This window comes from Entelurus aequoreus, linkage group LG12 (genome assembly GCF_033978785.1).
Source record: "Entelurus aequoreus isolate RoL-2023_Sb linkage group LG12, RoL_Eaeq_v1.1, whole genome shotgun sequence".
NCBI lineage: Eukaryota > Metazoa > Chordata > Actinopteri > Syngnathiformes > Syngnathidae > Entelurus > Entelurus aequoreus.
In genome coordinates this window covers 65,570,859-65,586,405 of record NC_084742.1, presented here as the reverse complement: position 1 = coordinate 65,586,405, position 15,547 = coordinate 65,570,859, and the positions used below count along the sequence as shown (strand labels likewise).

General features: G+C 33.1%; 1 protein-coding gene across 1 annotated transcript in view; it reads left to right on the top strand.

The window, feature by feature from the left end:
* The window catches only part of LOC133662925 (synapsin-3-like), a 107,094-nt gene that overhangs the window by 49,678 nt on the left and 41,869 nt on the right, over positions 1-15,547 (top strand). The gene's annotated exons all lie outside the window — the stretch shown is intronic.

Sequence of the window (15,547 nt, the reverse complement as noted above, 5' to 3'; positions counted from 1 at the left end):
TGGTAATTCCAGGTAATCAGGGAATTTTCGGATCCTAGAAACATGCTGGCTCGAATGTACCAGGGTGAGTGGAGTGTGTGGAAGTTGGAACGGTTCAAATCGGTTGAGAAATGTGGGATATATTGCCCGTTCATTTTCAAAGCATGGAAATTCCTGGTAATTCCAGGTAATCAAGGAATTTTCGGATCCTAGAAACATGCTGGCTCGAATGTACCAGGGTGAGTGGAGTGTGTGGACGTTGGAACGGTTCAAATCGGTTGAGAAATGTGGGATATATTGCCCGTTCATTTTCAAAGCGGGGAAATTCCTGGTAATTCCAGGTAATCATGGAATTTTCGGATCCTAGAAACATGCTGGCTCGAATGTACCAGGGTGAGTGGAGTGTGTGGACGTTGGAACGGTTCAAATCGGTTGAGAAATGTGGGATATATTGCCCGTTCATTTTCAAAGTGTGGAAATTCCTGGTAATTCCAGGTAATCAGGGAATTTTCGGATCCTAGAAACATGCTGGCTCGAATGTACCAGGGTGAGTGGAGTGTGGACGTTGGAACGGTTCAAATCGGTTGAGAAATGTGGGATATATTGCCCGTTCATTCTCAAAGCGTGGAAATTCCTGGTAATTCCAGGTAATCAGGGAATTTTCGGATCCTAGAAACATGCTGGCTCGAATGTACCAGGGTGAGTGGAGTGTGTGGACGTTGGAACGGTTCAAATCGGTTGAGAAATGTGGGATATATTGCCCGTTCATTTTCAAAGCGGGGAAATTCCTGGTAATTCCAGGTAATCAGGGAATTTTCGGATCCTAGAAACATGCTGGCTCGAATGTACCAGGGTGAGTGGAGTGTGTGGACGTTGGAACGGTTCAAATCGGTTGAGAAATGTGGGATATATTGCCCGTTCATTTTCAAAGCGGGGAAATTCCTGGTAATTCCAGGTAATCAGAGAATTTTTGGATCCTAGAAACATGCTGGCTCAAATGTACCAGGGTGAGTGGAGTGTGTGGACGTTGGAACGGTTCAAATCGGTTGAGAAATGTGGGATATATTGCCCGTTCATTTTCAAAGCGGGGAAATTCCTGGTAATTCCAGGTAATCATGGAATTTTCGGATCCTAGAAACATGCTGGCTCGAATGTACCAGGGTGAGTGGAGTGTGTGGACGTTGGAACGGTTCAAATCGGTTGAGAAATGTGGGATATATTGCCCGTTCATTTTCAAAGTGTGGAAATTCCTGGTAATTCCAGGTAATCAGGGAATTTTCGGATCCTAGAAACATGCTGGCTCGAATGTACCAGGGTGAGTGGAGTGTGTGGAAGTTGGAACGGTTCAAATCGGTTGAGAAATGTGGGATATATTGCCCGTTCATTTTCAAAGCATGGAAATTCCTGGTAATTCCAGGTAATCAAGGAATTTTCGGATCCTAGAAACATGCTGGCTCGAATGTACCAGGGTGAGTGGAGTGTGTGGACGTTGGAACGGTTCAAATCGGTTGAGAAATGTGGGATATATTGCCCGTTCATTTTCAAAGCGGGGAAATTCCTGGTAATTCCAGGTAATCATGGAATTTTCGGATCCTAGAAACATGCTGGCTCGAATGTACCAGGGTGAGTGGAGTGTGTGGACGTTGGAACGGTTCAAATCGGTTGAGAAATGTGGGATATATTGCCCGTTCATTTTCAAAGTGTGGAAATTCCTGGTAATTCCAGGTAATCAGGGAATTTTCGGATCCTAGAAACATGCTGGCTCGAATGTACCAGGGTGAGTGGAGTGTGTGGACGTTGGAACGGTTCAAATCGGTTGAGAAATGTGGGATATATTGCCCGTTCATTCTCAAAGCGTGGAAATTCCTGGTAATTCCAGGTAATCAGGGAATTTTCGGATCCTAGAAACATGCTGGCTCGAATGTACCAGGGTGAGTGGAGTGTGTGGACGTTGGAACGGTTCAAATCGGTTGAGAAATGTGGGATATATTGCCCGTTCATTTTCAAAGCGGGGAAATTCCTGGTAATTCCAGGTAATCAGGGAATTTTCGGATCCTAGAAACATGCTGGCTCGAATGTACCAGGGTGAGTGGAGTGTGTGGACGTTGGAACGGTTCAAATCGGTTGAGAAATGTGGGATATATTGCCCGTTCATTTTCAAAGCGGGGAAATTCCTGGTAATTCCAGGTAATCAGAGAATTTTTGGATCCTAGAAACATGCTGGCTCAAATGTACCAGGGTGAGTGGAGTGTGTGGACGTTGGAACGGTTCAAATCGGTTGAGAAATGTGGGATATATTGCCCGTTCATTTTCAAAGCGGGGAAATTCCTGGTAATTCCAGGTAATCAGGGAATTTTCGGATCCTAGAAACATGCTGGCTCGAATGTACCAGGGTGAGTGGAGTGTGTGGACGTTGGAACGGTTCAAATCGGTTGAGAAATGTGGGATATATTGCCCGTTCATTTTCAAAGCGGGGAAATTCCTGGTAATTCCAGGTAATCAGGGAATTTTCGGATCCTAGAAACATGCTGGCTCGAATGTACCAGGGTGAGTGGAGTGTGTGGACGTTGGAACGGTTCAAATCGGTTGAGAAATGTGGGATATATTGCCCGTTCATTTTCAAAGCGGGGAAATTCCTGGTAATTCCAGGTAATCAGGGAATTTTCGGATCCTAGAAACATGCTGGCTCGAATGTACCAGGGTGAGTGGAGTGTGTGGACGTTGGAACGGTTCAAATCGGTTGAGAAATGTGGGATATATTGCCCGTTCATTTTCAAAGCGGGGAAATTCCTGGTAATTCCAGGTAATCAGGGAATTTTCGGATCCTAGAAACATGCTGGCTCGAATGTACCAGGGTGAGTGGAGTGTGTGGACGTTGGAACGGTTCGAATCGGTTGAGAAATGTGGGATATATTGCCCGTTCATTTTCAAAGCGGGGAAATTCCTGGTAATTCCAGGTAATCAGGGAATTTTCGGATCCTAGAAACATGCTGGCTCGAATGTACCAGGGTGAGTGGAGTGTGTGGACGTTGGAACGGTTCAAATCGGTTGAGAAATGTGGGATATATTGCCCGTTCATTTTCAAAGCGGGGAAATTCCTGGTAATTCCAGGTAATCAGGGAATTTTTGGATTCTTGAAACATGCTGGCTCAAATGTACCAGGGTGAGTGGAGTGTGTGGACGTTGGAACGGTTCGAATCGGTTGAGAAATGTAGGATATGGAGAGTTTTGTATATTGCCCATTCATTCTCAAAGCAGGGACATTCCTGGTAATTAGGGGTAATCAGGGAATTTTCGGATCCTAGAAACATACTGGCTTGAATGTACCAGGGTGAGCGGAGTGTGTGGACGTTGGACCAGTTCGAATCGGTTGAGAAATGTGGGATATGGAGAGTTTTGTATATTGCCCATTCATTTTCATAGCGGGGAAATTCCTGGAAATTCTGGGTAATCAGGGAATTTTCGGAACCGGGAAACATGCTGGCTTGAATGTACCAGGGTGAGTGGAGTGTGTTGGAACGGTTCAAATCGGTTGAGAAACGTGGGATGTATTGCCCGTTCATTTTAAAGTGAGGAAATTCCTGGTAATTCCAAGTAAACAGGGAATTTGCGGAATTCTGGGAGAGGGAAAACATGTTTTGTGTTTGAAGTACCGGAAGAGTGGTGTGGGATAGATGGTTGAAAGGTCTGCATTAGATTAAAATTGGCCCAAAATTTGGAGAATTTAGGGTATTGTAGAACTTTAAATACGTCCATTCCATAATGTGTAGAAAATAATAGGTGTATAAATGACACAATATGTTACTGCATAGACTAATTAGGAGTCTTTGTTTGTTTACTTACTACTAAAAGACAAGTTGTCTAGTATGTTCACTATTTTATTTAAGGACTAAATTACAATAATAAACATATGTTTCATGTACACTAACATTTTTTTGTTAAAATAAAGACAATAATTACATTTGTCTGTGGTCCCCTTTATTTAGAAAAGTATATTAATACATTTTAAATTGGTACCGGTACAACCCTAACCTGTATGTAAGGGTACTGTAATATTTACTGTCATTAATCGTAAGGCTACAGTACATTTGACTGTGAAATAATACTGTTAAATGCTGCAAAATCTGAATATGGTCTATATAAATATATATATATATATTTTTTTAACAAAATACAATTGTATTTCTTTCTTTTGCTTAATCTTTATTATTTACACCAAAAAAAAAATTAGTACAAATAATCACAATATTAAAAATGTAGACACACAAATGTACCTTGGTCATTACATGAATACATCAACCAATACATCAAATACATATTTCATAATGTACACTTCCATTTCTACCAGTAGCCTATAAAGTAGGATTACAGTTTAGCCATTTTTGAAGGTTTTATTAAATGATGCTAATGTTCATCCTATTTACAGCTACTGTGCTCCACGCAGACACGCTCAATAGAATTGAATAGAATAGAAAGTACTTTATTGATCCCTGGGGGGAAATTCAGCACCACAGTTCGCTCACAATAGACAATAAACACTTAGGTATTCTTTACATGTGAATAATATAAATACAGTCTATTATACAGCATTATTCACATGTGACTAATATAAATAGTCTATTATACAGCATTATTCACATGTGAATAATATAAATACAGTCTATTATACAGCATTATTCACATGTGAATAATATAAATACAGTCTATTATATAGCATTATTCACATGTGAATAACATAAATACAGTCTATTATACAGCATTATTCACATGTGAATAATACAAATATAGTCTATTATACAGCATTATTCACATGTGAATAATACAAATATAGTCTATTATACAGCATTATTCACATGTGAATAATACAAATATAGTCTATTATACAGCATTATTCACATGTGAATAATATAAATACAGTCTATTATACAGCATTATTCACATGTGAATAATATAAATACAGTCTGATACAACATTATTCACATGTGAATAATATAAATACAGTCTACTATACAGCATTATTCACATGTGAATAATGTAAATACAGTCCATTATACAGCATTATTCACATGCGAATAACATAAATACAGTCTATTATACAGCATTATTCACATGTGAATAACATAAATACAGTCTATTATACAGCATTATTCACATGTGAATAACATAAATACAGTCTATTATACAGCATTATTCACATGTGAATAATACAAATATAGTCTATTATACAGCATTATTCACATGTGAATAATATAAATACAGTCTATTATACAGCATTATTCACATGTGAATAATATAAATACAGTCTATTATACAGCATTATTCACATGTGAATAATACAAATATAGTCTATTATACAGCATTATTCACATGTGAATAATATAAATACAGTCTATTATACAGCATTATTCACATGTGAATAATATAAATACAGTCTACTATACAGCATTATTCACATGTGAATAATGTAAATACAGTCCATTATACAGCATTATTCACATGTGAATAACATAAATACAGTCTATTATACAGCATTATTCACATGTGAATAACATAAATACAGTCTATTATACAGAATTTTTCACATGTGAATAACATAAATACAGTCTATTCTACAGCATTATTCACATGTGAATAATATAAATACAGTCTATTATACAGCATTATTCACATGTGAATAACATAAATACAGTCTATTATACAGCATTATTCACATGTGAATAACATAAATACAGTCTATTATACAGCATTATTCACATGTGAATAACATAAATACAGTCTATTATACAGCATTTTTCACATGTGAATAACATAAATACAGTATTATACAGCATTATTCACATGTGAATAATATAAATGCAGTCTATTATACAGCATTATTCACATGTGAATAACATAAATACAGTCTATTATACAGCATTATTCACATGTGAATAATACAAATATAGTCTATTATACAGCATTATTCACATGTGAATAATATAAATACAGTCTATTATACAGTAATTATTCACATGTGAATAATATAAATAGTCTATTATACGGCATTATTCACATGTGAATAATATAAATACAGTCTATTATACAGCATTATTCACATGTGAATAATATAAATACAGTCTATTATACAGCATTATTCACATGTGAATAACATAAATACAGTCTATTATACAGCATTATTCACATGTGAATAATACAAATATAGTCTATTATACAGCATCATTCACATGTGAATAATATAAATACAGTCTATTATACAGTAATTATTCACATGTGAATAATATAAATAGTCTATTATACGGCATTATTCACATGTGAATAATATAAATAGTCTATTATACAGCATTATTCTCATGTGAATAATATAAATACAGTCTATTATACAGCATTATTCACATGTGAATAATATAAATACAGTCTATTATACAGTAATTATTCACATGTGAATAATATAAATAGTCTATTATACAGCATTATTCACATGTGAATAATATAAATACAGTCTATTATACAGCATTATTCACATGTGAATAATATAAATACATTATACATTTACAGTACATGTACAGTCGGTTAGAGTGTCCGCCCTGAGATCGTAGGTTGTGAGTTCAAACCCTGGCCGGGTCATACCAAAGACTATAAAAATGGGACCCATTACCTCCCTGCTTGGCACTCAGCGTCAAGGGTTGGAATTGGGGGTTAAATCACCAAAAATGATTCCCGGGCGCGGCTACGCTGCTGCCCACTGCTCCCCTCACCTCCCAGGGGGTGATCAAGGGGATGGGTCAAATGCAGAGGACACATTTCACCACACCTAGTGTGTGTGTGTGACAATCATTGATACTTTAACTTTTTAACTTTAAAAGGAACATATGCATTATACAGTCTGATGGTTGGGAATAGGGAAATGTGGTTAAAAATGTAAAATCAGCATACTTTTTTTTAACCTTTTCCTAAGTGATCAGGTTGCATTTCTAAAGTATTCTGCAATGATGACGCATAACAAGCCTTTTATTTCATATTTGTTATGCTTTTTCATAAACAACCTGCACCAATTTGAGTGTGGGTGTGCAGCTTGTGATGCAGTCATTTAAATATGGCATTCAAATAACCTCAAAGTTTGTTGTTAAATTATTTATTTCACTTCTCTTTTAAATGACTCATTTATAAAATACATAGAACATTGATTTAATGTTAAATGTTTTGGTTAATTCCGACACATTTTGATAAGTCCATGTTCCTTTTATGACCACATGGGAGCGCTGTTGTTCACCCAAAACACACCCGGCGTCATTGGATGTGTATTGCAGTGACAATCTCTGACCAGCAGAGGGTGCTGTTTGCTCGTCTTTAGGATTGTATGAGCCTCAAGAACAGGTCTACTCAACCCAGGAATGAAACAGTCTCTACTTTTACTGCACGCATATCAAATATTAGACTTAGTGTGACTTATGGAAAGACCTTTTTATTATTCTGTCAATAAGTGAAGCAATCCAACTTCACGTGTGTATTAATTTATATTATTTAACGGTTATTATTTCGACTACATTCTACTCCAGGAGTCTGTGTATTTTATTGTTTATGTCTGATGTTGGTGCTGTCCAACTGAACTTTTTATGGACCTTGTAATGTGTACTGTCCACCAAAATGAACCTTTGGCTACAATCCGGCACATGTCCATGATTTATGTTCATGACCGGGCATTGTCCTATGAAACAAAGACATAACAAATGGCGACTTGTATTATATGAACAAGCTTATTGGTGCGTTCAGGTGGGACAGGTCAAAGTAAAGTCGGAGAAATTGTGTTCGCTTATAAATGATTTCATGTTTCTGTGCGACTTGGTCATTAGAGTCATATGTGCAGTCGGTTCTTTTGCTTGGCTTGGTTCTTTTGGACCTCAAGGTCACCCCACTCCATTTATCTGCCAAACGAGTACTGCTCGTTTGGCACCCCTTACATTTACATACCTTATTGTTTCCAAATGAAGCAACGTAGTATCTGTTAGTCTACAAAATAACATGTTTTTTCCCATTTGGTGGAAGATTACCCTATTTTCCCGACTACTAAGTGCACCGGTATATAAGCCACACCCACTAATTTTTACAAGAAAAATATTTTTTTCCATATATCAGCCGCCCCGGACTATAAGTCGCAGATATATACATTGTGAAATGAGTTATTTACACAGAAACATTTTGTACCTTAATTGTTTCCAAATGAAGGAATGTAGTTTCTGTTAGTCTACAAAACAACAGGTTTTTCCCCCATTTGGTATATTAATTAATTAACTCATCAATAGAAGATTCCACACCAAACAACTATTAATAATTAATCATATTTAACTTATCTATATAAGATTCCATACCAAAAAACTATCAATTAATAATAATTAACTCACCAATAGAAGATTCTACACCCAAAAACAGTTAATAATTAATAATTAACTCACACATATAAGATTATACACCCCCAAAAAATTAATAATTAATAATAATTAACTCATCAATAGAATATTACACACCAAAAAACAATAATAAATAAGAATTAACTCACATAAAGGATTCCACACTAAAAAACAATTAATAATTAATAATAATTAATTCATCAAAATAAGATCTACACCAAAAAACTATTACTATAATTAATCATATTTAACTCATCTATATAAGATTCCATACCAAAAGACTATTAACTAATAATGATTAACTCATCAAGAGAAGAATCCACACCAAAAAACAATGAATAATTAATAATAATTAACACATCAATAGAAGATTCCACACCAAAAAATTATTAATAATAATTAACTCATCTATTTAAGATTCCATACCAAAAAACTATTAATTAAAAATAATTAACTCCTCAATAGAATATTCCACACCCACAGACAATTAATAATTAATAATAATTAACTCACACATATAAGATTATACACCCACAAACCATTAATAATTAATAATAATTAACTCGTCAATAGAAGATTCCACACCAAAAAACAATTAATAATACATAATAATTAACTCACACATAAAGGATTCCATACACAAAATTTTTTATAATTAATAATAATAATTCATCAATATAAGATTTACACCAAAAAACTATTAGTAAATAATCATATTTAACTCATCTATATAAGATTCCATACCAAAAAACTATTAACTAATAATAATTAACTCAACAAGAGAAGATTCCACACCAAAAAACAATAAATAATAATTAACTCACACATGAAGGATTCCACACCAAAAAAACAATTAATAATTAATAATAATTAATTCATCAATATAAGATCTACACCAAAAAACTATTAATAATTAATCATATTCAACTCATCCACTGTATATAAGATTCCATACCAAAAAACCATTAACTAATAATTAACTCCTCAAGAGAAGATTCCACACCAAAAACAATTACTAGTTAATAATAATTAACTCATCAATAGAAGATTCCACACCAAAAAATAATTAATAATAATTAACTAATCTATATAAGATTCCATAACAAAAAACTATTAATTAATAATAATTAACTCCTCAATAGAAGATTCCACACCCAAAGACAATTAATAATTAATAATAATTAACTCACACATATAATATTACACCCCCCCCCCCAAATTAATAATTAATAATAATTAACTCATCAATAGAAGATTCCACATCAAAAAACAATTAATAATAATAATAATAAACTCACACATAAAGGATTCCACACTAAAAAACAATTAATAATAATAATAATTAATTCCTCAATATAAGATCTACACCAAAAAACTATTAATAATTAATCATATTTAACTCATCTATATAAGATTCCGTATCATAAAATGATTAACTAATAATAATTAACTCATCGAGAAGATTCCACACCAAAAAACAGTTAATAATTAATAATGATTAACTCACACATGTAAGATTATACACCCCCAAAAAATTAATAATTAATAATCAACTCATCAATTTAAGATTTTACACCAAAAAACAATTAATAATTGAAGTTACAGAAATTCATATAAAAACAACTGAAACCGTTCTGGGTTTTTAGAAAAATTTTATTTGCATACAAGTACATAAATTAGCCGCTCCGTTTTAACAGCCGCAGGGTTCAAAGAGTAGGAAAAAAGCAGCGGTGGTTTTCTCCTGTAAACACTGCACTTGATTTCTTAGCCGAGTGATTAACGAGGCTCTGGTCCTCCGAGACAAGTGCAAGTCACAGGAAAAGGGGACAAATATTTGGCAAGGTGTGTGTTTGCTTTAGGCACAATGTGAACGCTGCCCTGGAACACTTTTTCACTTGACTTTCTGCCAAAAAACAACTTTGCTGGAAGAATGTTGCACAAATTAGGAGGCGTTTGGTATTTCCCCTGACCTGGAGGACGTCCATGGCTCTCTGCCTCAGGACCCAGTCTCCGTCTGGGCATTCCAGCAGAGAGGCTGGGGTCTCCGTGGAGACCATGGGAGGCAAAGTCTCAAAGAGACAATGCGTCGTTACCCGAGTCTAACCAGGACGAGGCGCAGACCGCAGTGCCAAGGAGCTGTCCCTCGGTCTGAATGATAGCAGGTCAGCTGGGACTTTCTCCGAAATGTTTGCACTGCTTGGCCAAGTTCACAGAACTGAGGGACACCATTGCACATGCCCAAAACCTGTTGGACACTAATTCAAAGATGATATTCCATAACAATAATATATTCAAATAGACAGCGAGCATGATCATGCTAAAAAGTGTTGTGGCATGGTCTAAATGATTATTAATGATAATTAACTCATCAATATAAGATTACACACCAAAAAACAATTTATAATTATTAATAATTGACTCATCAATATAAGATGTCACACCAAAAAACTATTAGTAATTAACTCATCAATATAAGATTACACACCAAAAAACAATTAATATTTAATAATAATGAACTCATCAATAAAAAATTCCACACCAAAAACAATGAATAATAATGATAATTAACTCATCAATAGAAGATTCTACACCAAAAAATTATTAATAATAATTAACTCCTCAATAGAAGATTACACACCAAAAAACAATACTTAATAATAATGAACTCATCTATAAAAGATTGCACACCAAAAACAATTAATTATTAATAATAATGAACTCATCAATATAAGATTACATACTAAACAACTATTAAGAATAATTATATTTAACTCATCAATAGAAGATTCTACACCAAAGAACTATTCATTATTAATAATTAACTCATCGATATAAGATTCCACACGAACAAACTATTAATAACTAATAATTAACTCATCATTATATGATTACACACTAAAAAACTATTAATAATAACTAATAATTAACTCATCAATGTAAGATTCCACACCAAAAACAAATAATAATTAACTCATCAATAGAAGATTGCACACCAAAAAACAATTAATATTTAATAATAGTGAACTCATCAATAAAAGATTCCACACCAAAAACAATTAATTATTAATAATAATTAACTCATCAATATAAGATGCCATACCAAACAACTATTAATAATGAACTCATCAATAGAAGATTCCACAAGAAAAAACTATTAATAGTAATGATAATTATCTCATCAATAGAAGTTTTTACACCAAAAATATCAACAATAATCAACTCATCAATATAAGATTCACCCCAAAAATATTATTAATAATAATTAACTAATCAATATAAGATTGCACACCAAAAAACAAATAATTATTAATAATAATTAACTCAATATAAAATTCAAAACCAAAAAAATAATACCGTATTTCCTTGTTTTGGCGCAGGGAATATAGTATTCGCACGTCTAGAATTACTGCCGGGTCAAACTCGTTTCTCAAAATAATTAACGCATGCTTGGCCTTATCGCCGGTTTATTATTGAAGCTGGATCAAATTCGTTTCGCAAAATATTAATTTTATTATCGCATGTCTATAATTTTCGCCGGGTCAAACTCGTTTCGCAAAATATTTAGCATATGGCTAGAACTTCCACCGGGTCAAATTCGTTACGTCACGAGTGACGCATCTGTCCTCCTTTTCAAAATGGAGGAAGCTGATTTCAGTAGTTTACTATCGCACAAAGGAAAAAAGATAAAGAGCTTTTCAGTAGGATTTAAGGTTCAAGCTATTGAATACCGGTACAGTATGCTAAAGAGAACAGTAAGCAGCTATGTTTTATTAATATACCGTAGCTGCGTGTGTGAAATACTGTATAAGTCATTAAATCACTCCCGCCTCCTGGTGGTAGAGGGCGCTGCCGCGCTAGTGATCCTTCTTGCGACTTCCTGTACTGCAGAAGAAGTGAACACACGCAGCAAGAGATTTATTTTTTCCCTCTGCCTGAACTTCTAACTTGGAGGATCACATACAGGTATCTAAAATAAAACAGTTTTCTAAACTGGACTTTCAATCGAAGCAGGAGGTAATAATTAAAGGAATATCTCCATCGAAACAGAGACTTTTAAAACTGAAGAAAGAAAATAAGGAAGACTTCTATAAACAAGTTATCGATGCTTTTGGTCAGAAGGAGCTGCAAATGGACTCCATTTATAAGTACAGGTAAGACCATAATAACGTTTTTGTTAATTAAATGTGCTTTTCATGATGGTATGCTTACATCACACTCAAAGCGCACGCCTAAATTTTATGGATTCCTTTTGGTAAACGCCGGAGTGAGAAGAGGTTTTAAAATAATTACCGCATGCACGGCCATCCCGCCGGTTTCCGGTAAACGCAGGTGTGACAGGAGGTTTTAAATTAATTAACGCCCCTGCGGCTATTCAAGGAAATACGGTAAATGGATAAGATTTCACACCAAAAAACTAATTATTAATAATAATAATGATAATAATAATAATTAAGATTACACACTAGAAACAATTAATAAATAATAATAATTAACTCAATAATATAGGATTCCACACCAAAAACAATTAATAATAATAATAATTAACTCACACATATAAGATTCTACACCAAAAAATAATTATTAATTAATAATAATGAACTTATCAATATTAGATTCCACACCAAAAACAATTAATAATTAATAATCATGAACTCCTCAATATAAGATTCTACACCAAAAAACAATTAATAATACTGAACTCATCAATATACAATTCTACACCAAAAACAATTCATAATTAATAATAATCAACCCATCAATATAAGATTTACACAAAAAAATAAAAATGAAAAAATACTTACTACACCTTCATACAACATTTTTAAGTGCATTCTAAAGCAAAGTGTTCCCTTTAAACATCTTAAGGCCACATTCTCTAGTGGTGGAAAGTATGAGCCTGCAGGTGTTTTGAAGGTCTCTTGAATTAAAATAAACAAAAGGGTATTTTTGGAGGTTGTTATGACACATTAGACACAACTGTTTGGCATCGTGTGTGCGGCCTGCCGGCGTCTTCAATTTGGTCGGCGAGACGTCGTGAGTTTAAGAAAGAATCTGGCCACCGGGAGATTTAAGTTCATTTTTAAAAGTCAAATTGTTTGCCGCTGTTTCATTGCCATCTTGTGGACAAGATGAGTCATTCAGGTCTATGTCCACTTAATATGATCTGAATTGAGCCGCTGCATTACTTTATACGACCCAATGCAAACAACCTTCCCTAGTCATAGCGCAAAACAAAAATAACAAATCCAACCCACGCACAATGCCAACAGACATAGTCACACGTAACACACATTGGGAATATTCTAAAAAAATTTTATGCACCATAAAAAATTCTAAATTAGACTAATTTAATTCCATTGCAATGCATGATGGGAAAAAAAGCAAAACAATCTCCACTTATTCATGTTCGGTGCATTTTAGCTGCTTGATATTTCTGATTGATTACAAAACTTTAAGGATGTTGTCACGGAAATAAGCAAGGTAAAAGTCCAACTTTCACATACTCTTAATATTCAATTATGTTAATTATACATATACATCCATCCATCCATCCATTTTCTACCGCTTGTGTCTTACGGGGGTTGCGTCGGTGCTGGAGCCTATCCCAGCTGCACACGGGCGGAAGGCGGCGTACACTCTGGACACATATATATATATATATATATATATATATATATATATATATATATATATATATATATATATATATATATACATCTATACATAGAACTTGAATACACTTCACGGTGATGGTTGGACACGTCATCAGTGATAAACCCGGGGTCATAGGGTGTTACATACATACTACATATATGTGTATATATATATATACACACACATTTATATATATATATATATTTGTGTGTATGTATATATGTGTGTATATATGTATGTATGTATATATGTATGTAGATATGTGTACATATGTATGTGTATGTATGTATGTATATATGTATGTAGATGTGTACATATGTATATGTATGTATGTATGTATGAATATATAGGTATGTATGTATATATATATATACATGTATGTACTTATGTATGAATTTGTCTATCTGTCTATGTATATGTGTATGTATATATGTGTGTATGTGTATGTATGTATATTTGTATAAATGTATGTATGTATGTATATATGTATATAGATACGTGTACATATGTATGTGTATGTTCAGTATGTATGTATGTATGTATATATAGGTATGTATGTATATATATATACATGTGTGTACGTATGTATGCATATATATATGCATATATCTATCTGTATATGTATATATGTGTGTATATATGTATGTGTATATATGTATGTAGATATGTGTACATATGTATGTGTATGTATGTATGTATGTAGATGTGTGTATATCTATGTATGTATGTATGTATGTAGATGTGTGTATATGTATGTATGTATGTATCTATGTATGTATATATAGGTATGTATGTATATATATATACATGTATGTATGTATGCATATATATGCATATATCTATCTATGTATATGTGTATGTATATATGTGTGTATGTGTATGTATGTATATTTGTATAAATGTATGTATGTATGTATATATGTATGTAGATATGTGTACATATGTATGTGTATGTACAGTATGTATGTATATATAGGTATGTATGTATATATATATATATATATACATGTATGTACGTATGTATGCGTATGTATGTATGTATATATAGGTATGTATGTATATATATATATATATACATGTATGTACGTATGTATGCATATATATATGCATATATCTATCTGTCTATATATATATGTACAGTATATGTATGTATATATATATATATATATATATATATATATATATATATATATATATATATATATATATTATATTATATCATATAATATATATGTATATAATTATATATGTATATATATGAAATATATATATATGTGTGTGTGTGTGTGTGTGTGTGTATATATATATATGTATGTATGTATGCATGTATGTATGTATGTATGTGTGTATATATATATATATATATATATATGTATATGTATATGTATGTATATATATATATATATATATATATATATATATATATATATATATATATATATATTAGGTCAGGAAAAAAATACAGTGGCTATATCATCCCTACAAGCCTACAAGCAGTGTGTAACAGA